Source organism: Vigna umbellata, chromosome 9 (genome assembly GCF_029865625.1).
Source record: "Vigna umbellata cultivar VRB3 chromosome 9, Vumbellata_1.0, whole genome shotgun sequence".
In the NCBI taxonomy this organism is placed as follows: Eukaryota; Viridiplantae; Streptophyta; class Magnoliopsida; order Fabales; family Fabaceae; genus Vigna; species Vigna umbellata.
The window spans coordinates 5,068,596-5,094,268 of NC_142173.1; the positions used below are offsets into that span (position 1 = coordinate 5,068,596).

The 25,673-nt window shown below is 36.1% G+C and overlaps 2 pseudogenes across 1 annotated transcript; both read left to right on the top strand.

Moving 5' to 3' along the window:
* The first annotated feature begins 7,054 nt into the window (after positions 1-7,054).
* On the top strand, positions 7,055-8,022 carry LOC148192381 (uncharacterized; annotated as a pseudogene).
* Positions 8,023-18,836: 10,814 nt separating this feature from the next.
* On the top strand, positions 18,837-20,721 carry LOC148192382 (MLP-like protein 43; annotated as a pseudogene). The gene is made up of 2 exons (XR_015782325.1): positions 18,837-19,046; positions 20,243-20,721. The product of XR_015782325.1 is annotated as an MLP-like protein 43 (transcript).
* Positions 20,722-25,673: the final 4,952 nt, after the last annotated feature.

The following is a 25,673-nucleotide window of genomic DNA, read 5'->3' on the forward strand; positions in this document are numbered from 1 at the left end:
TTAAACAACACTGTTGATGTGATTCCTTACATTTCTAACCACGTTAATGAAATAAAGGCAGCAAACCCAAGAATGAGTGAAAAATGGCATCTTAGTGAACATGTCAAAACTTTCTTACAATGGTTTAAGAAAAAGATTTATCCGACTCCAGATGTTTTTGAAATTTTATTGAGGTTATCTCTTGGACCGAACGCAGATGTCATTACAGATGGTGGGTACTATATAAACAATATTTCTTTTCAGACAAAGGTAGAAGATGACAAAAGTTGAGTTCAAAATAGTGGCGTCACACTACAAGTTGAGGCTGTCCACTTTGCTAGTTCTAAAGACAAAAATCCAATCACAGCATCCATGAGTTATTTTGGAATAATACAAGAAATATGGGAAGTTGATTATGTCACTTTTAGAGTCCCGGTTTTCAAGTGTAAATGGGTTGATATGAATTCTGGTGTCATGACAGATGACTTTGGTTTCACATTGGAAGACTTGAACAAGATGAATTACACTGATGAACCATTTATCATGGCTAGTCAAGCAAGACAAATATTTTACGTAAATGATCTAGCGAATAAAAAATTGTCAGTGGTTTTAGAAGGGAAAAACATGCATGGACATGATGATGACGATTCTCTTGATATACTTGAGACAACATCTGTTGCATCTAGACCCATTGAAGACCAAGTTGATGACGTTGCCGATGTCATCCAGGCAATTCGTAGTGATCACAATGAAGGGATTTGGGAGAAAACAATATCTTAATAGGTTGTGATAGTGATGTAATCCTGCCCGACGTAGTCCTTGTTTAGTATTTTTATCTTTTATAGGTTAGCTTGTAAGGAGCATGGGTTACTATAATTACCCGTCTCCATCACTGTATCATTCACTTTTGAGATTAATGAGAATTAGGCTTACTGAAATAGAAATTATTCTCTCTTGAAAGTCATATGCTAGAGAGACCAAAGACTCCCTCTAGCCACCTTCCAAGCACACTCTCTCACTTCCATTTTCCAAAAATCCATGGTGCTTACTCTCTCATTTCCACGCTGACGCATCACCGGCCATTGTGCGCGCACATCAGCGCCACATCCTCCTTCAGCACGCTTCAGCAGCCACATCTTCAATTCTCTTTAACATCACAACCGCGCCTCTCATTTCTTCCCTCGTGCATCCATTACGCATCCCTCCACATTTCAGAGAGTCTCCTTCTCGTTCTCGAGAGCTCCATTGTCGCCAACCACAGATCCGCACTCCATACGCATCTTCGAAGGTATTTTATCTTCGTTCATCACACTACCACATCTTCTTCTAGGGTTTCCACTTCCTTCCACCATTTTCCACCGTTCAAACACCTTAATCCCTTCGATCTTCACTTTTCACCGATCATCCGAGTCATTTGAACCGATTAATCGGTTTATATTGAGTCTCATCACCATTTTAGGGTTTCTTCGTGTCCAATTTGAGTTTTCCCTCTTTTCTAGAGTTCGTTCATGATTTTAGGGTTTTCTGCAATCTATTTCGATTCTCTCGGTTTCCTTCGAGTCAGCTCTCAATCTAGAGCTTCATCTACATTCCGCTGCGTATTTTCTTCGTCGAAGAAGCTTCGAGGAGGTCCGGTTCGTGTTCGCGCAGCTTCAATCGACCTCTCCTTGGAGCCTCGTCCATCAAGTGGTATCAGAGCTTTGGTCGTCCACGCGTCAAAGGTAAGTATCGTGTTTCTGTTTCCTTCGTTGTTTGAGTTTTGTTTTCTTGATTCGGTCTTGTCTGAGTCATGTTTCGTTCATTTGATTCTGAGTCGTGTTTAATTTTGTTCATTTTCTGTGTTGTTTTATGATTCCTTTAATGTCTTGTGTTGTTTCGCTATTCTGAGTTTCCTTAACTTATGCGTTGTTCATTACATCTCTCTATTGTCTTGATTTGTTATTCTGATTAGAGTTGTTGCGTATCTTCTCTATTAGTGTATCGTGCATCTTCATTCACTGAAGTTCCTGTGTTTATGTTTCCAAGTTGACTTGTTCTGTACATGTTTGTGTCGTTCTGTGTTTGAGTCATTACTTTGAGTTTTATTTTCATTTTATTCGGTGATTTCACTTTATTTGAGTTTTTAATTTCTAAATCCATTTCTGTCATGTTTTAGTCTTGTGCTTTGTTTTATTTTGTCATTTTTAATCTGAGTTTAACCTTTCAAATTTCCAATTCATAATTTGATTTGATATCTGCCTTGGTTGAATCTTGTCAATCATCAAGAGCCGTGACATTCAATTGAATGAGTTCGATGACAGATTTCTATGGCAGCATTGGTTGATGTATCATGGGCTAATTGTGCGATTCATGATCTGAAATGTGTTTGAATGTGAATGTCATTGCACACCAAATGAGTGATGAATTTCAATTCTGAGCTCGGGTGCAATTGACTAACATCAACACTATTTTTCACCAATTACACCGAAATTGGACTTTGCTTTGAAGAGTCTCTGAGTCATTGATACTTGGTTTCAAATTCTTTGCCAAGTTCTGATTCAAATTTTTTTCAGTATTGTCTTTGTTTTATTGGTATCTATTGAGGTATATGAATCTGCAGAATTGCATTAAAACTGTTTACAACAGTGATTGAACTTAGTTTGAACTTCGGAGTTTGTGATCCATAGTGTGCATTCACTGTCTTCACTTTGCTATCAATTCTGCAATTGAGAATAAATTTTTGGTCACTCAAGGAAGCCTAAACCAGTGGTATCTGAAACTATAACTGTGGCTGAGAGTGATTAACCTCTCGTTTTCCTTTGGATTTTTTTTTCTTTGAGTTGAACCATGTTCACTTTCCTTTGGCAAAAATCTGATTAAGTTGCAAAACTGATTAGGTGATCTGTTGTGAACTGTGACTGAAAATAACAAGTTCTAAAGTGTTATCCAACTCAGATTTGGCTATCAAATTGTGAAAAAAAAAGCAAAGAGAGCTGGTGCAATTCACAATATTGTTCACTGTTTCAGTAAACTATCTCTGCCAAAATCAAATCAGATATAACTTTCTTCAATCATAACTGGTTCAACTTAAGTCCTTTTTATTGTTTTTAAAATCTGTTCTAGTTCTATTCCTTAGGTTCTATTTGTTGTGCTTACTTTGATCAAAAGCTTTGTTTCTTGTTTGTCAATTGTTGGTTGTCTTAGTTTTGTCTAATTCATATGTGCATTCTGATCTGCTGTTCTTAATTTGAGCTTTAATTGCTTTGTTCATCTGATCTAGAGTTGTCTTAAGCAATAGATTTGTTATGCTGTCATTGTTTTGTGGCTGTCTTGTTCTGTTTTGCATATCACTTTGCCTTGCCTAGCCTTTGCCTGTTTGAGAAGTTGTTACACTCTGGTTTCTGGAAGTTGAAAGAGGGTTTGTGTGCTTGGTAGCATCTTAGGTGGTGGTGGTCTGAAAGACTCTCAAGCCTTGAACTGCCAAGGGAGAATCTCCTTTCCAAACCTTTTCATTTATGTGTTTTAAATTTCAAAAGAGAAGCCTGAGTGTTGTGAGTTTTGTAAGGCTGACTTGGCCTAATTCCTTGGCAATTTGAAATAGAGAATTTCATTGTTCATCTAACTGTGTTGCTGATTGTTCATTGTGCAGGAAAAGGAGTTTGAGTGATCAAACTAGAGCAGTTGTGATTGTACTCATTTTAATCTGCTCTTGCATTCATTTTAGATTGTAAATTGTTTACTGGAATCATTGGTATATTAATTGTTTGAATGTGAATGTTGATTTTGATTTGATAAGACCTATGGGAACTTGGTAGATGCATCAGGAATTGCAAATGCTGCTCTGAATTAGTTTTGAGCTTCTTCATTTATGCATCAACACTATTTTAACTGCCAATTTCTGCATTGCATCATGTTAATCTTTCTCCATTGATTTGATTAGCTTGGGATGGTTGTTTAATCAGTTGGACTAAGGATTGAACTCCATACATTTGCATCTAAGAACCAAATTTCTTGTTAAGAGGTGTTTTGTGTTCTAAGTGCTGAAATAACTTCTGAACTTGCCATGTCCTGACCATTTAGTTGTGCAGTTTTTGTTCTGATTAACACTGTTAAAAAGCAGTTTGTATGTGTGGGAAGTCTAACACAAGAATACCTATAGTGGAGCAAAAGGAGCTTTGCTACCTGCATAAACTACACCAAGCTGAATAGGGAGTTTCTTCGTTCTGTTGTGTAGTTTCGTGTTAGATTTGTGCCTGATTAGAAATAGTTAACCATATTTGATTGAATATTATGGTTGGATATCATATGGTTTAACTGTTCCTGAAAATTGAATTTGGTTTAGCAAATTTGGACATCCATACATTAAGTGATATTGTTGGTCTAGTGTTATTGTTGGCTTAGCAGATTTAACGTAGGCAAACTATTTCTTTGAGTCAATTCAGACTAATAAATTGGATGTTGTAATTGTTGTTTGGAAGCTGCAATGATCCCTTAAGGGTTCAAAAACACCAATGCAGGGAGAAAGTTTAGATTAGGGCTGGGATTTATTTTCTGTGTTGATAATAATCCAATCTGAACTGTGCTGTTATAAATACTGATTCTTTTGTTTCTTTGGGATCTTGGTGTATAGATAAACTACAGCAGTACGTGGGATAGGAGTCTTTCCTAAAAGGCATTTAGAAGTAACACAACACTTGCACACGGTGAAGGCCAGAGAATAAATGGAGTTATCTGGAGTTTAATTGAGCAACAGTAGAATCTCAAGGGAAAGCTTGGAAAGCTTGTTCGGCCAAAAGAAAGGGAAGCTTCTTTTATAATGCATATTGTTGTCTCATGCAATCTGTTTGACTGAACACTGATCCAAGTTATCAATAGTGTTTGTAGGAGTGAACGAGGCAACTTCCTGATTAGGCTGAGAGAGGTAGTTGAAGGCCATATTTTGATCAAGTGAAGACCTGCAGCAGTGAACCGTACCCAGAATGTTCAAGAACAAGACTAGTAGCATAGCTTGTTTTCTTTGGATTTGTTTTTGTGTAATCTGGTTTGTAATAGGCTAGTGTTAGCTTTTTTATTGGGTTTATTCTGCATTGTAAAAGGCCATTAAAGTCCAAGTTTTTGGAAGAGTTCTTGGTGCTCTTTCAAACTCTTGGCAACTTTCTTGATTATTTGAATTTTTGAATTGTGTTCACGTTTAGGGGTGATTAGGCTAAAAGAGATTAAACTCTATGCCTTACCACATTAGAGTCCGTAATTAGGAGTCTAGTCTTTGAATGTGTTTGTTTTTTTGAGTCGTGTCCTTTGATTTTAAAGGTGATTTTAGTTTAAGGGGTAATTAGTTAGTAGCCTAAGACATTTCTGGCAAGGCAAGACTTGGTACTTAAGCAGCTTTTTAGCTCACCTCTCATACCTGGGACTTGTCTAAGTGAAAGTTTTTAACCCTTTAAATTAAGAAAACTCTTAAAAACAAAGATGTCTTCTTATAGTTCATATAGTTCTTCTAGGTTAGATAATGTTGATGAAATGTTTAAACAAGCTAGGAATCTTCCATCCTTTGGTAAAGACATAGGTGCATTAACATACCTAGCTTGGGAAAAAGAAATTGATAAAATAAATCCTTGGTTTTATGGAGAGAGTGAATATTATATCCTTAGCATATATCTCTCTAAGTTAGAAGAGCATGCAAGTGAGTGGTGGGATGAAAGACAATATCATGTTAGGAAAGGTAGAAAGTCCTCCATACATAATTGGCATGATTTAAAAGCTTGCATGAGAAGAAAGTTTGTGTCTTCAAGCATTAAAAGAAACCTAGAACTAATTAGGGATTGCATTGATGATGGAAAATTATTTCTTGAGCGTTTAAATGATCACGGGTTTCTTCGTAGAGAATTAGAATTTGGGGCAAGACTTAAAGAGCTCAAGAATAAGAAAAGAGAAAGAGAGATTGAGAGAAAGGAAGAGGAAGAAAGGAAAGAAGAAGAGAAGAGAGAGAGAAAAGAAAACGAGAAAAGAGAAGAGAGAAGAAGAGAGGAATTAAGAAGAGAAGAAGAGAGAAGAAGAGAAGAAGAGAAGAGAAAAGAAGAAGAAAGAAAAGAAAAAGAGAGAAAAGAAGAAAAGAGAGAAAGGCAAGAAAGAGAGAAGAAAGAGAAGGAGAAATTGTTGCTGATGACAAATTCTATTCTTTCCAAGACTATGGAACATAAAAGGGAAGGTTTCCAAATCTTTACTTCTTTTCCAATCATGGTTTATTCTTCAAATATTGACTTCTCTTTCAAACCAATTGTCATTATATATTCTATAAAAACATTTTCAAAATATGAAAATTCAAATCTTGAGTTATTGTTATCTTTAAGAAAACAATTAACTCAAGACAAAATTGAATTTGGACTTCTAAAATTTTCAAAGATTACATATCAAAGTATTAGAAGTTCTTATTCTCTTGTCTTTAAAGAAAAATTCTTTCTTGGATTAATATTAACTGAAGATATATTTGATGTGTATTGCAGATTCGTGTTTGATCCAGGAGGAAGAAAAATAGATCTAAAGTAATAAGGCCACTTCATGGCTCTGCTCCCAAGACTACGTGGAGCTTCTTCATAAGGCGATGCCAGATTTGAGGACAAATCTTTTTTTAAGAGGGAGGGTATGATGTAATCCTGCCCAACGTAGTCCTTGTTTAGTATTTTTATCTTTTATAGGTTAGCTTGTAAGGAGCATGGGTTACTATAAATACCCGTCTCCATCACTGTATCATTCACTTTTGAGATTAATGAGAATTAGGCTTTCTGAAATATGCTAGAGAGACCAAAGTCTCCTTCTCGTTCTCGCGAGCTCCATTGTCGCCAACCATAGATCTGCACTCCATACGCATCTTCGAAGGTATTTTATCTTCGTTCATCACACTACCACATCTTCTTCTAGGGTTTCCACTTCCTTCCACCATTTTCCACCGTTCAAACACCTTAATCCCTTCGATCTTCACTTTTCACCGATCATCCGAGTCATTTGAACCGATTAATCGGTTTATATTGAGTCTCATCACCATTTTAGGGTTTCTTCGTGTCCAATTTGAGTTTTCCCTCTTTTCTAGAGTTCGTTCATGATTTTAGGGTTTTCTGCAATCTATTTCGACTCTCTTGGTTTCCTTCGAGTCAGCTCTCAATCTAGAGCTTCATCTACATTCCGCTGCATATTTTCTACATTGGAGAAGCTTCGAGGAGGTCCGGTTCGTGTTCACGCAGCTTCACTCGACCTCTCCTTGGAGCCTTGTCCATCAGATAGTTAATTATTGACTTTATATTTATGTTCATCAAAATTGAATTATTACTAACCTTGTATAATTTTTCAGGTATGTCGGCCTTAGACTCAGGATCGGGACAGACCAAACGTGGTCGAGGCGTCACACGATTGGCAAATGTGACAACCGGACGCATTGATGGGCAGAGGAGACATGTTGATATTGACCCCAGATCAGGTCAGGCATCAGAGCCAAATGCTGAGAGGTTTAGGAGTTATCTGGGTAAGTTAGCAAAAAGCCATGTCTCTATCCTTCATGCAACTTGGGATGACGTCCCAAAGGTCGACAAGAACCTCTTATGGCAAGATATTCAGGTATGTTTACTTACAACACTGTTGATATACTTATTTCTTTCATCTTTTTAATTCAATAACATGTGTTTTGTTTTAAACAGCAACATTATGATATTCCAAACACGATACAAATTAGAAAGAAAGTGTTATCGCATATAGCGATAAGATGGAGGGATTTCAAGACAAGGCTGACACGACTATATGTCTTCGGAGACAAACAAGATCAAAATCCATGTCAGCAGTATACCTTTACAGAGGAGGACTGGATACAGTTTCATGCATCTAGAGAGACTGAGGAATGGAAGGTCTGTTTCTTAACAACTTAAAACCTTTCATTGAGTTCTTATGATTTTACACTTATTTATGTACATGGTTTCACAGGGTAAAAGGTTAGCCGCCCAAGAAAGACAACGGCTAAACGATGCACCACACTTGTTATCATGAGGTGGTTATGCAAAACTGGAAAAAAAAACTTAGAAAGTCTAGAGCGGATGCCTTGGGACTTGAGTCACCGGACCTAGCACCTGCACCTGCTAGGTACGAGCTGTGGAAGGCTGCTCGGACTAAATCTGATGGGAACATGACATCTTCCTCAGCAGCCTTGATCTCACAAAGAATTGTAAGTTCAAATTCTAAACATTGTTTGATTGTGTATCTAGCACAGCATGTCTTCTAAGTATTATCGTTTTTGTATGTGCAGGATGAGTTGGTTGAGCAGCAGACTCAGGGAACATTTGTTGGCCAAGGTAGGGACGACATTCTAACAACGGCCATCGGAAGACCCGAGTACCCAGGACGTGTATGTGGAGTTCCTGGGACGATTGGTCTTCGTGACTACTTTGGCCCCACACCAAAAACCACTCAATCAATGAGTCAAGAGGCACTGAGGCAGATGGATCTTTAGTGGGAGGAAAGACTCAACCAAAGCATGAGATCAATAGAGCAACGATTCATGGAGCAGCTACAAGAACAAAAAGAAATACAAAGAGTGCTTGAACAGAAGCTGCATTCCATGACGCAGGGCAACACGGGGCCCGGTGAAACTCCCACGCCACCTCGTGTCAGCACTAGAGGATCATGCTCTACTGTTGAACCTACTCAGTACAACGGTCAATATGAGCTGTTGGTTGATGGGGATCCCCCACACATTGTGGCTGTCGGACGAGTGCTTGAGGGAGGGGTCACTATTCATGGTGTTCCCATATTACCCCACCACGTGCGTGTGACGATTGACGAGATTCGGGATCCCCAGGCTCAGGTGCCTGTACCCACTCCTGAAATTAATTTTGTTGGGGAGGCCCTAGGCTCATTTATAGCCTGGCCTCGAGCATTGATCATGTCACACATCGCTACTCCACAGGTATAATGTCTTTGTTATTAGTATTTCTATGTTAAGTTTAAAAATATTTTTTGATAACTCTTTGATGAAATTGTTATCTTCAGTTCACACGTCCTTAGAAGCAGCCGATTCATGACAAAGTCATACATGAAGATGATGACATGGCTGAAGCAGAGGATGATCCTCTATCAAAGATAACGACAAGATTACCCAGGTTGAAGAGAGCACCATTAGAACTATATTGGGATTTGAGAGTATTTGGTCTGCGCCCCCATGTGCCATTATATATCACATTGCCTGATGCATTGGAGGTGATTGAGGGAGACAGGATGTTGAATATTTCCATCATTCAACTGTGGTGCATGTAAGATAGTTAATTTTGTCTTCCATGTGTCTTTTTGTTTGATTCATATACTTTCTAACAACTTAACTTTGATCATTTAGGTACATGGACACAATCATTGTAGACCAAGGTCGGTCTTCCATGTACAGATTTGTTAAACCTCAGACCATTCAACCTTCTGGTAACACACTTCAAAACAGATAACATTATTTGCAAACATTGATGGATGAGTTAAAAAGGGACGTATAACTTGTGCCATACATTGATGGGTAGGTGTTGTTATATGTAAAAGTTCATTATTAAAGTTTCCTTAATTACTTAGTTAAATAACTATTCGTCCTTCGTGATAGGTCGCATTGGCAACTGATGGTCATCATTCCCAAACAATGTAAAATTATATGGTTTTGTTCGTTGCACAAGAAGATGAGAAATGACTTGAGGACCATGCTTCAAGGGTAAGTGTTTCTCCAAAAATGAATTTGAATTTGATGTTCACCTTAAACTTTTATGATAAATATAGTTATGATAATTTTACTTTGTGTTTTTAATCTGTACAGAGTTATTGGTAAATCTCGAGGTCAACTAGTTCAAATTTTATATCCAAAGGTTGATTGTCATTTATAGTTATAATTCATTTTGTATGTTATTGAATGATCTAAATTATTGACGATTTAGTGCATCATTTTATTGTAACTAGTAGCAGGATTCATGGGAATATGGCTTCTATGTCATGTGTTGGATTAAGACCATCATTCGAGCTGCCATTACAGATGACTGGAATGAGGTAATGATGCATACCTTGAAGACATTACAAATCAAATTCAGCTTTAAACATATATGAAACCATAATGAATCTTTCTTCAATTTTGCAGCGCTTCAAGAGTACATCTCCTATACCAGAGGAAACGATTAGGCAAATAAGGCAGGAGTGGACAACTTATCTTCTGCAAAGATGGAGTTAGGAACAGTTTTATTTGTTGTTGAACATTGATTAATTTTAGTTTTATAAGTTTGGCTTAATACCTCTTTTGGTCCCTCGAAAGGGGGCAAATGTTCAATTGCGTCCTACATTTTTTAAAAAGTTCAATGTGGTCCCAACTTGTGAGAAAAGTGTGCAATTAAATCTTTTTTGGTAACGGCGTTAATTTTTTAACGGGCCAGCTAACAAGGTGTACTGAAGATTGCAACGTGTCTAGGGAAGGTTAATACGTGACTGTGTGAGGTTAATACGTGGCTATATTATTACAGATAACGTGGCAGTGGTGAATAAATGAGAGGTTAAGGTTTGGGTTGCAGAGAAATTACGATTTGGGATTTATCATTGTGAAGGAAGTGTCTTGAAATAAGGGTGTTGTTGTAGCTGAACTCTGCAGAGCGAATTGAAAACCGTAAATCAGGTTAGGATTTATGTTTGGTAATTTTATGAAATGTAGTTGTTGTATATGTTATCAATGTTGTCGCTCCCCAAAAATACCTCAACCACACATTGGAGGTAATGTAGAGAGAGTAAAAAATGGAACTTCTAGTTTTGGACATTTACTCACTCAACAATAATTAAACCAAATCGTAAATCTCAATTCTTACAAAACAGATGTCTATATAGACGTCCGGCTTGACACAACAGACGTCTGACTAACGTCATCCACAAAGACGTCGGGTGCAGGTCGGATGTCAAAAAGCCAAAAGAACAGACGTCTAAAGCCCTTTCTGCACTAGTGGAGTTTTACAAGTTTTTTGTGATTTAAAATTTCATGCTTTGTCATTTGAATAGATTGAATTATTGGAATATTAATGTGTGACTATATGACATATGTTTTTGCATCTATATTAATTTTGTCAAGCTTATATCAAAAAATTATAATAAAATATAAATTAAAAGGCCAAACTGTTAGAAATTATATATTAATAAAGTTGATAAACAAATAATTTTTTCGTATATAATTACATACAGATAAATATATATAAATATATATATATATATATATATATATATATATATATATATATATATATATATATATATTTACTAATAAATTTGAAGGTAAATATTTATGGATAATTTTGTATGTAATATTACCTATTACTATTTTATTTATGGATTTTTGTTTTAGGTAAATAATACTATTTTATCTACAAATTTTTAACTTTACATACAAATTTTGGTCATAAATAACAATTTTTCTTGTAGTTTTGGATTCATATTTTCTATGGAAAGACCCAAGACTAGTGACTTGGTTAAGTCTTTTTATTATATACTTGTACTAAAAAAACACGTAATTAAAATCCAGCAATGAAGGTTCTAAAAGGGACGTAGCGTTTTCTAATGTGCCTGATCTGTCTCATGTGCTAGAAGCTGAGAATGTTCAGGTTAGAGAAGATCTATCTGTGGAGGTGCAACCTATCAAGATTGTTGAGAGCCAGAATAAGCAACTTAGAGGCAAAACCATTAGTCTAGTCAAAGTTGTCTGGGATAGTAGGACTGGTGACTGTACTTGGGAGTTAGAGGGAGTCATGAGGGAGTCCTATCCTCACTTGTTCTCTGGTAAATCTAATTTTCGAGGTCGAAAATTTTTTATGTGTGGAAGAATGTAAGAACCTGAAAAAATGGATTTAAAAGAGGGGAGTATTAGATTAATATAACCAGATAAATTTTTATAGAAATAGACTTTTGGAAACAAATCTCGTTTATTATTCTGAGTCCATTCTCTCTCTAGAACCAAGTTCTTCCTCTTTTCTCTGCCTTCTCTCTACAACATCTCCTCCTTCTCTCTTCAATCTCTTTTTACTGAACCAGTAGATTTTTGTTTAGGTGGTGCTCAAACGTCCGCGACGTAGAGAGCTTCAAAACTAACCGATTCATTTCGGGTTCTAAGCTGGTAAGTCCCTCCATGCAACCTCTTCTCTGTCCTTAAACTAACACATGCAATCTCTATAGTTGCATGTGACTTGTGCTTTCATTTTCTTCAATTTTCCACTCCATTTTAGCTCTGAGAGTTGTTTTCTACCATCAATGTGGTGGTTTGTAGGGTTTGGTCAGGTCCTTGCTGTGTGAGGTACTGTTAGGGCATTCCAGTGAGTTGTATTGTTCAACTACAAGGTAAGGGGAGCTAGTTATGTTTCTTTGAATTGATGATATGCTTTGTATGTGTGGTGAAGTTTGATTGGTATGCTATTTTGAATTGCATGTTAAGTTTTAGGAATATTGGGTGGTAAGTGCTGAACTATGAAACTGATGAAAAGTGTGAATGATGAAACTGTGATTGATTGCCTGTGTAGTGAGTTTGATGAACTTAATTGTTGTAAATTGGACTGGTAGGAAGTACTTGGGAGTGGAAATTATGTGGTAGTGATGAGTGCATATTTATGGCCACATTTATGTTTGAAAATTAAAATTTTGATGGGATAATTATGTTTAAATGGTTTATTTTAAGTGAATTTGTGATGATTGGAATTATTGGGTTTGGGAAATAAAGAGACGTAAAAAGTAAGTTTTAGCGCATAAATTATTCTTGGATGTTCTAATGTTTATTTGTGCAGCTGAGAATATAAGTTTTATTGGTCCAAATGGCAATTCAAGGCCCAAAAATCAGATTTTATTTGGAAAATAATGTACAGATGGGCCAAACAGACAACTTTTACCCTTGCACCTCCCAATTTCCTTACATACACCCCTCTTCTCTTAAACAGGCCCAATACTAAGCCAAACAGTAACCCTATTCTAAATACACCTCCTTAATTTTCCTACCCATACCCCTCCTAAGCTAGACTCCACCAGATCATCCCACGTGTCCAAATCCTCCCCACACAGATCTAGCCAACCATGTTCCGCCACGTCAGCCCTAACCCATGCGCATCATCTTCCACCTTCTCCACAAAAACCCTAGCCGCCAATGTCGTCAGCCGCCGTTCCGCTTCCGCCGTACCATCCTTTTTCGCCGGACCACCACTTCCGCCACACAACACCGCCTCAGTCTCGCCGTCACCGGATAGCCACTATCGTGCCGCCGCTGCAAGCCCAACGCCACTGTCGTGCCACCGTCACCACCACGTCGTGACCTTCGTTCATCTTCTCCCTTCTCGAAACCAAAGCGCGACATCCATGGCCGCCGCGACACCAACTTCTTCTCCCTCCTTTCTCGCCGGACAGCCACCATCGACCATCACCACCGTTCATCTTCTTCATCCGCTGGCACGCCATCATCAAAACCGCAAGTCGCCACCCAAAGCTGTCGTAAGAACGGCCATTACAGCGCACCTTCATCTCGGATTTTCACTCGCGATCTTCCGCAACCACGTCGCGTACTGCTTCTCCAAAATCGCGCCACAACGCTTCAACGCACACCGTCGCCGTCGCACGACCTTCTTCCACGGCCAATCATCATCTCAGACCTGCAAATCCAAAAAACCCAGAAAATCCAATCGCCGTCATCCACCGTCGCGCACCACATCGACACCACCAAGCCATCATCTACCCATCACCGCACCAGAACCTGCAAAGAAACTCAGATCAAGAATCGCGACGCACCCCCTCATGAGTTCATCTTCATCACCATCGAGCACCAAAGAGGAGAAGAGCTTCTTCTCCAACAGCACGGCGCAGGGGCAAGCCTTTGCCCAAATCTGAACCCTAATTTGGGAGAAAGGGGAATGCCACGTGGCGAGCTCTCATTGGGCACGCCTCTCTGGTCAAAACTGGTCAATGTTGTTTGAATCTGGTCAAGGGTGGTCAACTGAGGGGTTTTCTTGCAATTTCAGAAATTCAGTTGGGGCTAAAGTGCAGATAGAGAAAATTTCGGGGCATTTGTGTAATTTTAGAAAGTCAGAAAAGATAAAAAAAATAAAATTCAGTTGTTGAATTAATTTAAATTGGGAATATCAACAGAAAATATATTCCAAATAATGTTATAATTATTTAAATCTTTTAGTTATTTGGAAGATATAAGATAAAAGATTCTATCAACTGAATATTCAGAGTCCAAGCCCAATCAAGCCTATTTAAAGAGACCCAGGGGACTTCACTTCATTGATTCATTCTCTCATACTCCTCTCACTTTTCTTTCATCTTGTATTCAACTCCATTCATGGAGAGCTAAGCATCTAGGGCTATTCTGCTGTAATTCCATGACGGATTCTGAGGTTACGTTCGATTAATGCAATTGTTTACTTTGATTATTGATTTAAGTTGTTCTCTCTATGTCTTTCATCTCTCTATCTTGTTAAAAGCAAAGATTTTTGCATCATAATGTGTTTGAATCTACATGCATATTGATTATATGAGTTTTAGGGTTTCTAGGTTTAAATTGAGAATCTACTTTGATTTAATTGAGGAACTTTCATATGATTAAATGGTTTTTATTATCAATTGAGAATGTTCTTTGATTGATTAGTAATAATTTCAACTATAATCAATTGAGAATTTACTTTGATTGATTAGCTTTTAATTTGGTTAGGAGATTTAAGAATAGACATGATTAAACATAATAGAATTTGATTGAGAATGTACTTTGGTTGAATTTATTGTGAATAATCTAGAAAGGTTTTGCATTTGATTGAGAATTTACTTTGGTTAAATGCATTATCGCCCTCAAATTAATTAAGAATGTACTTTAATTAATTTGAAACTTAAACAATAATCAATTGAACAATTATCCGTGAATAACCGATGATGAATCTATCTTGGAAAAGCAGTGGAATTAGCCTATTTCATCGTAACTGTTTTTATGTTTCTTATTTATTCTTTAAACACTCTTCAACCATTACTTTTATTCATAAGCATTGCATAGCATTCGTAAGAGTAACATATATTCAAAAGCAATTCCGTGTGCGTTGGGAGACGACTCAGGGTTACTTCAACCCTGTCTACTTTCTTGAATACTACTTGGAAATACTGAAGTTGCCTTGAAAAGTAGTATTAATTTGATAGCTTCAACGACAGCGTATCAGGTAGCAATGTTAGATGGAAATCAAGTATGGAGGTAGTGGTTTTAGGTATGGGTGAGAGGAAGTGAGGTAGTTATCTTGGGAAGTAGGGGTTCTGGGCACATTTGGGTTGTTGGGACATTTTTGACTTGTTAGGATCATAAAACTGGACCAGAACATGTTAGAAGTGGTAAAATCGAAATTGGGTCCTTACTTGTGAAAATCGATGTTTCAAAAGATAAAACTTGATCTTAATCACTTTAGATTAGTAATAGGGAGAGTTAGGATCATCTAGGCAAGTGTAATTAAGCTTAATACACGAATTAGGAGTGTTAGAAGTTGGGGAAAATAACTAGAAATGGTAAATGGTGTGTGAGTTGCATAATTCTGCAGAATTTGTGTTCTGTAGATTATGCCGACTCGTTATGCGAGCTGTCTCGCATAGTGAGATCTTGTAGAGAGTGCTCACTGTCTGAGTCATTCGTTGTGCGAGTAGGGGCGTTGTGCGAATGAGCAAAGGGTGTTGCTCTTTGTTTGTGGATTCGCGTGGCGAATCCTATCCTTATGCGACTGGTGGTGGTTTGGAACCACTGTCCATTTAATTGGAAAGGCGAATGGGGCGCATGGTGGTGCCTTGTATTATTGACGTAATTCCATGATCTTCAAGGAGAAAATTCATGGTGGTGCCCTTATTGTTTAGAATGATTTGCATGGTAGCTCAGTCATGGGGGTTATCCTGGAACTACAATGGTCTATCATTCTCAAGTAGAGAGGATTGAATCATGTCGTGAGTAGTAGCAGGAGGTCCTAGTCTTGGGTGCTTCCAGTATGGCCCAAGGTGAGTGATAACGGACTAACCTAGTAGTGTGGTAGGGTGAAACCCATTGGCAATGGCTTTGCAAAGTAGTAGAGGGCACCACGAGTGCATGACCCGCCATAGCTCGACAATCATTCTAAGTCCGGATGAGTCAAGTTTAAGTGCAACAACTCATGTTTGTATAGTCCAATATATCTGTCTTTATTTGCATATGGTATGTGGATGTTATAACATGATTTTTATATCTAGCTCACCATTGCTTCTGTGTTTGTGTTTTGCTTGGGTATGTTTTTCTTTTGCAATGATCATCCACTTAGATGTGAGGAGAGATGGATGAGGTGCCTCTAGAGCATGCTTTGGAGGAAGACAATGTTGCTGATTAGTTTCGTTAGGACTCTTAGTTGTCCTTATTATTTTGAAATACTCTAGCATGTTTAAGTTTTAAATTATGACTCAATTTGGGATGACTAGTAAGCTAAACAACTTTATTTACAGTCTACTCTAACTGTTCTCTTTTATTAAAATATGGATTTACTATAATATTATATGCTTCTATATATAATATGGGATGTTACAATAATTGTTTTTTAATAATTAATAATTAAGTCTCTCAATATTTAATTAGATTTTAATAATTTATTTTATTTTAAAAATATTTTAAATAAGTATACTTATAAAACAAATAATATATTTGTTTCTTAAAAGTGATAAAAAAAACACTATACATAAATATGAAAATAAGAAAATTAATTTCTTCCCTTGTTCTGAAATATAACTAAGGTTTAAACCCTCAGATCGTCCCCATATTTATTGTGAAATCCCAAGTGGGTCTTTGTTTTTTAAACTGTTAGAACTGGGTCCATATACTTGTAAAATATAGTCAAATTTGTCCTCTCCATTAAGTTTTGATAGACGGTGTTAAGCTATGATGATGTGTTTATGCCGATGTACATTGTTTTGATTATGTTGAATTTTTATTTAAATTAAAAGATTATGACATGGAAAAATTGAAAAGGGTCAGGCCCTTAACCACCGTGCTCCTCATCCAATCAGGCCATGGGCCTCGTCGCCAGTCTCCGGTCGCGGTCAGAGCTTCGCCGGCGGCAGCCACTCCTCGACTCTTCGTGTTCTTCATTGTCGTGACACGGTGAATCTCTCTGCCCCACCACCCTATTTTTTTCTCCTTCAATCCCCTTCTTCCTTTATACATATATATTCACCTCATTCCAATATGCAAAAAAATAAAACAGACATAAACAAATATGTGGTTATCAATGCCCTGGAACAATGGAACCTCCCAAGTATGTGATTCATAAACAAATAAATAAATAAGCAAACTTTTGTACATATGATTCATTCATTTTTGGTAAAATGGTTGTTTGCAGCACTTGCAGGGGAGCTTTGTCGTGGGGATACAAAGCTTTGTTGTGGGGATATAGAGCTTTGTCGTGAAGATGACACTAATTTTTGAGTGCCTAATTTATTTCTAATCAATTTTTCAATTTAAAAGTGATGTGGAACAAATTATTTATGCCATTTATATAGAATTCAATGGCCAAGGAACCATATTTAGTAAAACCTATGGTGCAGAAACAACAATGGTAGCAAAGGCAAAATAAGTGGGTATTTCAAGCAAAAGTTTTGCACAAGCACGTCAACTATGAAGATGACACTCATTTCGGAGTGCCTAATTTATTTCTGATAATTTTTTGAACTTAGAAGTGATGTGGAACAAATTATTTTGCCTTCAACGACGACAGTGCGACCAACTCCAACAAGGAAGTCCAACCACGCTTCAACTTCAACGGCACCATGAAGGAATCTACAACGGAGGAACCACTGCCATTGTCTCCGGCGTGTCTCACTAAGGACCCTCAGGTAAATGTCCAATCAATTCACAACACCTGATTGAGTATTACCAGGAGGTGATGAAGGAGAAGACAGCGCAAATGGCCGAACAACTGGAAACAAGCCCTTTGTCGCAACATAGGCATCGAGTGACGGCGTGTTTGGCTAAGAAGCACAAGAGTGACGACAGCGAGGCCATAGACGGTGGAAGTGTGGGTGGTTGAAGAGTAGAAGGTTTTGTTTCGTGCCATGTCAAACATTGATAATTTAAATAACAAATTCCATGTAATATAACACTTATACATCAGCATATTACATGTGCACCAAGTCAAAACTTAATTGGTGAAAATTCAACAGACAAAACTTAATTGGTTCAATTATTCAAATATATGAACCTAATTGATTCAATTTTACAAGTATATGGACCAAATTTTGACAGTTTAAAAAACAAGAACATACTTGAGAATCTCCAAATATGAAGACAATATGAGGTTTAAACTATAACCAATTATCTAATTTTTTATTTTTATTTATTATAAACCATATGAAATAATAAATGTTGAGTGTATTATTTTAGTTGGTTCAAAATTATTATTGATATCCAGCACCACTGAGTTCTCAACTGAGTATAATCAACTGAGTGAACGCAGCATAAGATTTTTGACAAGAAATCAAATCTTGAAAACAGCACCAACGGCAGCATTCAATCACCTCCTAAATCCACACCGCATCACAAACAACACAGAAGCATTAATCATCACCGATCCCGCCGCCAATCAACTGAACTGCAGCCACTTCAAAATGCAACACGTCTTCAAATCTTGAAAAGCATCTTTCCCGATTTACTCAAACCCATCTCCAAAATATGCATCAATTCACCTCTTTCCTTTCATCAGTGTAAAACTGATAATTTAATAATTTGATTACTTTATTATTTCATTAGTTAGCAGCCGAAGAGATTGGTAAGGTTTTCCTATTTAAGGATTCTCATCCCTCTCTACATTATCCCATTCGTTTCCTCATTTGTTTGTTTCTGCAATCCTTCATAATGTCACTTACCGGAACAATTAGCACTGAACTTCCAGTTTATGCAACTGCAGACAAATGGTTCCACATCTTTTCCAAAAAACTCCACCATGTTCAACACGTTGCTGGTAAAGTTCATGGAGCCAAACTCCATCAAGGTGATGATTGGCATACCAATGATTCGGTCAAACACTGGACTTATACCTTAGGTAATTATGTTCATAATTAAATTGTGTTTAAATATATCTGTTAGACAAATCAAAATGCGACAAATTCATGACTTAACTAATATTATTCCTTACTTAATTTTAATGCATGTAGATCAAACCTATAAAGCTATTTGGACTATGCTTTTCAATAAGTATGGAAAGAATAAGAAAATAAAATAAAATAATTAATTCTTAATTATTACATATCCCGAAATTCACAATTACCCTAGAAGTTAAACTCAATTGCTGAATAAGCTAAAATAAGATAACTAATGTAAATGACAATAAACTAGTTTTACTCATGCATATAATTTATTTAGTATTCTTATTTTTATTTTTTATTATTGTTGAAATGGAACTTTTGTGGAATTACTGATAATAAGTTTATCAAAAACACTAATTAATTTTCTTACATTATATGTTTTTCTTATCAAGTTAAGAAAATATCTAGAAAGATTGATTTATCAACCAAAATAAGTTGTGTTTAAGGATTTGTGTTGACCTCGCATCAAATAGAGTTAAGCTTGATCTATAATATACAAATAAATTTTACAATACAAAGTCAATTATGTAAAACTAAGTTACGTTTAAAATTTATTTCTTAAGATAAATTTACAATATATATATATATATATATATATATATATATATATATATATATATATAAATAAAGTAATCTTATTTTATAAAGTGTTGTTTGTAGAGTCTATTATGTCATCCTCTATCGTGCTATTTTCAAAGTTCATTTTAAAGTAGAATCTATTATGTCACTCAAAGTTCATTTTAAAGTAGAGTCTATCATTTCAAAATTCATTTTAAAAAAATGTGTTGTTTGTAGAGTCTATTATGTCATCCTCTATCGTGCTATTTTCAAACTATTATTTAGTTTTATGTTATATATATATATATATATATATATATATATATATATATTTAGAAATAAGGTAAGTAAGTTAAAAAATTTATATTGATTAAAAATAAAGTAAATTTATAATATATAATAGAGGTAAATCTCAGTTTAATAAAATTGAATTAAACTTAAAATCAATTTTTTATTTAGAAACCGAAATTGAGAAATAAAAAACATTTATATAGAGACTAAAAATATATTTGTCATGAAATTAGCAAATGAGTCATCAATTACGTATTCTTCTAATATTTTAGTTGATTAATAATTGGTTATTGTGAAACTGCAGACGGTAAGACAGTAACATGTCTTGAAAGTATTGAATCGGTTGATGAAGAGAACAAAAGAATTAAATACAACGTCTTTGGTGAAGCTGTCGATGATAAATATAAGACGTTGAAGATAATCTTTGAAGCCATCGAGAAAGAAGGTGGCAAAGCTGCAATCAAATGGACTATTGAATATGAGAAGCTAAGAGAGGATGTTCATCCTCCATATGGCTACCTGGAATTATATGACCATATCATTAAGGATGTTGATGCTCATATTGTCGAGGCTGAAAAAGATGCCACCAAATAAGAATTGAAAGAAGGTTGTGGCCAAAGATAATGCTCATGTATGTACTATAATATCTGTGAAGTTTTATATATGTGGAGAATATAATACTTTTATAGTTTGTGTGCAATAATAATTAATAAGATGCATGTGGGTGATATATATATCAGAAAGGTGTTCAATAAAAATATATCTTTTGGTCTTCTTTTATCATTGGATTTTGTCGGTATATATAATACTAGAATCGTATTCTTCTAAATATGTTTCTTTATATAGAGTGCACAGTCACATATAGGAATAACAAGTAAAATATACAAGAACATTGAATTGTATATTTAAATATTTAGAGGGTTTTCGGCTTTTATATATGATTAAATATAATTTTTTAATTGATAAATTATTTAACGACTATTTTTATCAATAAATAATTCTTTCTATCATAAAGGTTGCTTCTAGAACTTAATGTACAAACTATTGGACCATCTATCCCCATACATGGTATACTATTCTATCCTTACAAAGCTTTCATGCATTTTGTACCACCACCTAAAGAAGGATCTTACCCTATACCAGAAATTATAGTTCCTAGTACACAAAAAGGTATAGTTCTTGCATTTCCGAAAATTTTCAAAACCGTATTCCATACATAAATCTTCCCAAATACTTGAACTTATTGTTTCAGCTCAAAGATGATAAACATTTCTTCTTCCATCTTATACTAAAACGAGAATCCATTTCCATGATCTTTCACACTTTTTATATATACGATAATGATACTTTAACAATATAGTTTGACAACATTTTGACACGGGTCACGTGTCAAAATTTAACTGGTCCACAGGATCTCTGATATACACGAAATGAGAAGTAGTCAAGGAGGACCACAATCAAATATGCATCCGGAGAACAATACATATACTTGTACCAAAATTTTATCAATCTTATCCATAAACTCCAACGTACATGTTATAGAAAATTATGAAAAATAATTTTCCCAAACTATCTAATCGGACAATTCAAAATTTCACATAAACGATTAAAAAATTAATTGTTTATGTTAAATTTCAAACGGGAACTAAGTTTCACTCAATTATATTGTAATAATCTAACATACCAATCATAACAACACAACAAAATTTTATCACATGCATATTCAAAAGTCAATAACATGTATATATCCAAAAGCCAACAACATGCAAATTCGACGGTTAATAGGATGCATATTCGAAAGTTAATAACATGCATATCAAAATGACAAAAACATGCATACCGAAAAGCCAATAACATGCATAGACAAAAACTTTTAAACAAGAATGTTAACCTTCTTAACTGATTACAAACGTAGTGGAGGAATTGGAGGAGTGGAAAACTCAAAAAAACGCTGCCCAAAACGCAAGAAATCGTCGCCCAAGGAAACGAGCAAAACTGCACCAAAACACAGCAAAAACTCATTTTAATCGGTTCAAATGGAAGACAATCCATCACAGACTAATTTAATCAGAGTAAAAGTAAGTTTAAACGGTCCAAAAGAAAAAAACGTACCTAAAAATGCAAAGCCGCGAGGGAAAACGTGAGGAGGAAGATGATGAATATTGCGCGTAACTGCCCCGAGTTCGCGCAAAGTGTAATAAAACAACCTTAGACATCGGGGCCCTCCCCCATCGGACGTCTATGATGATAGCGAGTGAAACAATATCTACAACAACAATAAATTTTGCTAGGATAGAGTCTAAACCATAATTTTGATATCATGTTAACAAATTGACTTTAAGCATAACTCAAATGTATTTTTGCAAAGATAGCTTATATGGATGAACAAAGAGTAAAGCATTTCAAGAAACATTCCTAGAATGTCTTGCTATCTTTAAACGTTCTTCTGATCCAATGCAAAACTTTGTACTTTTGTAATCTGCATAGATAAAGAGAACACACCAATAGACAAAAGGGTACAATTCATTCATGCTTTTAATACATTAAACGTTATTATGCATTTAGGAAATGTACATAGGATTTCCCACGTTACGCTTCGGTTACCGAAGCGTATAAAAACGTGGTGGCAATTTCGTAATTTTTGCGAAACTATATGCCTCGATTCAATTAGATTCGATGCCTAAAGGGTATACTGCCTTGGTTCTCAGACCAACCGAGGCAAAAAAAACCCTGCAAATCAGTCTTTTCACCTGCCAACTTTTTCAAAATAGGTCTACTGTCAAGGTTCTGTGCAGAATCGAGGCAGTATGTCCTGCAAAAAGCTGACAACCTTTGTATTTTAACGTTTCAAATGCATTTTGACAACCTCTATTGCCTCGGTTCCATTTGAATCGATGTCATAAAGCCTTTATGCCTCGGTTTAACCGCGAACTGATGTCCATAGTTAGAAATATCTTTAAATTTTTCTATTTATAATTTTATTTTGAATTTTTTCTGAAAAGTTTATGCCTCGATTGTCTTTAGAACCGAGGCAGTAGAGCCTTATTGCCTCGGTTATCTACTTAACCGAGGTAATAACTTCTTCGATTTTTAAAATTCAGACCTTTCATTCTCTCCTTTCATTCTCCCGTTTCATTCTCTCCTTTCGTTCTTCCCTTTCATTCTCTTCTTCTACAAGCGTCTCACCACCACCATCCTCAACTCGCACCAGACAAACTCAACCGTAGACTCATCTGCGAGTTGCTGCCTCTCATCTCACGTGAATAGCTTTAAGATCTGCTTGTCGTTGCCTCCGCCACTGGTCATCGGCGCTACCTTCACCACTGGTCGTCACCACTGCCTCCACCATTGGTCGTCGCTGCTGCCTCCACCATTGGTCGTCGCTACCTCCACCACTGGCCACCATGATAAATTTTTTTAATCTACTGTTCCAAGTTGCTGCCTCTACTTCTCTCGTGCAAACTACGTTGTCTGTTGTCGTCATTGGCCATTCGTCGTCGCCACCGGCTATTCGTCACCGGCTGTTCATCACCGTCATCGACCGTTTGTCGTCGCCTTTGACCGTTCGTCATGTTGTTTCGACGCCGGTTTCACTGTTGCAGATAAAAAAGAAAAAAAATAATTTTGAAAGGAAAAATTTTGAAATTTTTGAAATAAAAAATAAAAAAAACATCTATTGCCTCGATTCGAAACCAACCGAGGCCAAATACCCTCACATACCGCATCGATTTAGAACCGAGGCAAAAATGCTACCCCTTTTTACCTCGCCTGTATATACCTCGGTTCAGGAACCGCTGCGTATAAACAAAAATAACCGATGTCAGATCCATATACTGCATTAGTGGTATACTTAACATTTAGACAATGTACGTTAAGTGTTTAGGATATCGTTTATATGATTACAATGTTTAGCACGCTTATTCTAAATGGTTAATTTTATTAGGTGCTCTTTTGTTAAACTTTCAAAAAACTTGAATTGCTAAACAATCTTGTCTTATTAGACGATCTTTTCTTAATATAGATTTAAACATATGTAATTACCTATGAATAAATCTATGAGTATATTATTTAGGGCAAATTTCTCAATATAGATTTAAACAAAGTATTAGAGTTGAGAATCCTTATTCACTTAAATAGTAATCTATTATGGGTTTTGATTATCTTGGTAATATTTCACTAGGTCTTTAAAATTTTTCAAAACTCCAACTCTTTTAAAGTTAATATTACTTGAAGTATGTGTGGGCGTGTATATGTATGGATATGTGTCATGTCATAAGGTTTTGCACCTAAGGTTTGACAATAATTATGGAGTTTTTAAACCTGCATCTCCTATGAAGTGTTGGGCTATGGTAAAACTAACATGCTAACAACATGTGGGATAGTTTCACCATTATAAGAAATATTGGTTCACCATTATCATCTATTTTAATGGCTAAAAAGATTGTTGATTTTTGTTCCTTTATGAGATATTGATCCACCATCTTTTGAGTTGTCCATTAAATCTAAACACTATGATGTTGGCTATGGCTTACTCTGAAGTCCCATACACTATTTTACAGGCTTTATAAACCATAGTGATGTTGAAGCAATTGCATGATGTTGCACTTATATTTTTCATCAATGTTCCTTTTATAAACATTGTTGGCATTAAATAAAATTACTAAGCTTTTCTTCAGGTTCCACTAATGTTGAGTGTTGGCTCTTTATCAGGTATGAGATGAATTTCTTGTCGTTTTGGAGTATCTTACTTATTGTGTTAGCCACCGTTGTTGTTGCAAGTCTCATGTTGAGATTCAACATCGTGTTACCAAGAAGATGTTATGAAGTTGTTCCAAGTGCAATATGAAAGTGTTATCCTCAACAAGTCAAACAATTGTTTAATTAAATTAGCTAGTTGTATTAAGGAGCACTAGTGCAGAATTGGCCTTTAACGTCACCCAATAGACGTCCATCCGCAAACCCCCAACGTAAATAATTGACCGGTGACATAAATGTAAATAAGTGAGACTGTAGACGTCCGTGCTTGTAGGGCCCCTGACGTCTATAATATATATAGACGTCCGGCCCCCTCCAGGACGGACGTCTAAAAGGCTGAACGCATTAACTCTTCAACTACCCCGTCAGCTTTTTAGACGTCTGTTCTGGAGGGGGTCGGACGTCTATAATATTATAGACGTCCGGCCCCCTCTAACGGACGTTTAAAATCCCCCGCGAATATCAATATTTAAAACCAGAAGACGTCATATTAGTGACTGCTCCGACGTCTATAGTATTATAGACGTCGGAGCCTCCTAGTAACGGACGTCTAAGGGCATTTATACAAAACGCGAACCTGCGAGGAGTTACGCTCACTGTTCATCGTCTTCCCCGTGTTTTCCCTCTGCGCCTTGCATTTCTAGGTTGGTTTTTATCTGTTTTGGACCATTTAATCTTACTTTTATTCCGATTAAATTGTTCAGTGATGAAATATCTTTCATTTGGACCGATTAAAAATCATTTTCGGTGCGTTTTGGTGCAGTTTGTTGCGTGTTCTTCGGCGGCGTTTTTTGGCCAACGTTTTAGGTCGTGCACTCCTCCATTTCCCTCCATTTTCATTTCGAATCTGCTCTTCAGGTTAGTTTCTTCGTTAATAATTTTTTTATAGGGTTTTGTGTATGCATGATTTTGACTTTAAGGTCTTCATGTGTTATTGGCTTTTGAATATGCATGTATTAGTTGTGTTATTATAATTTTCA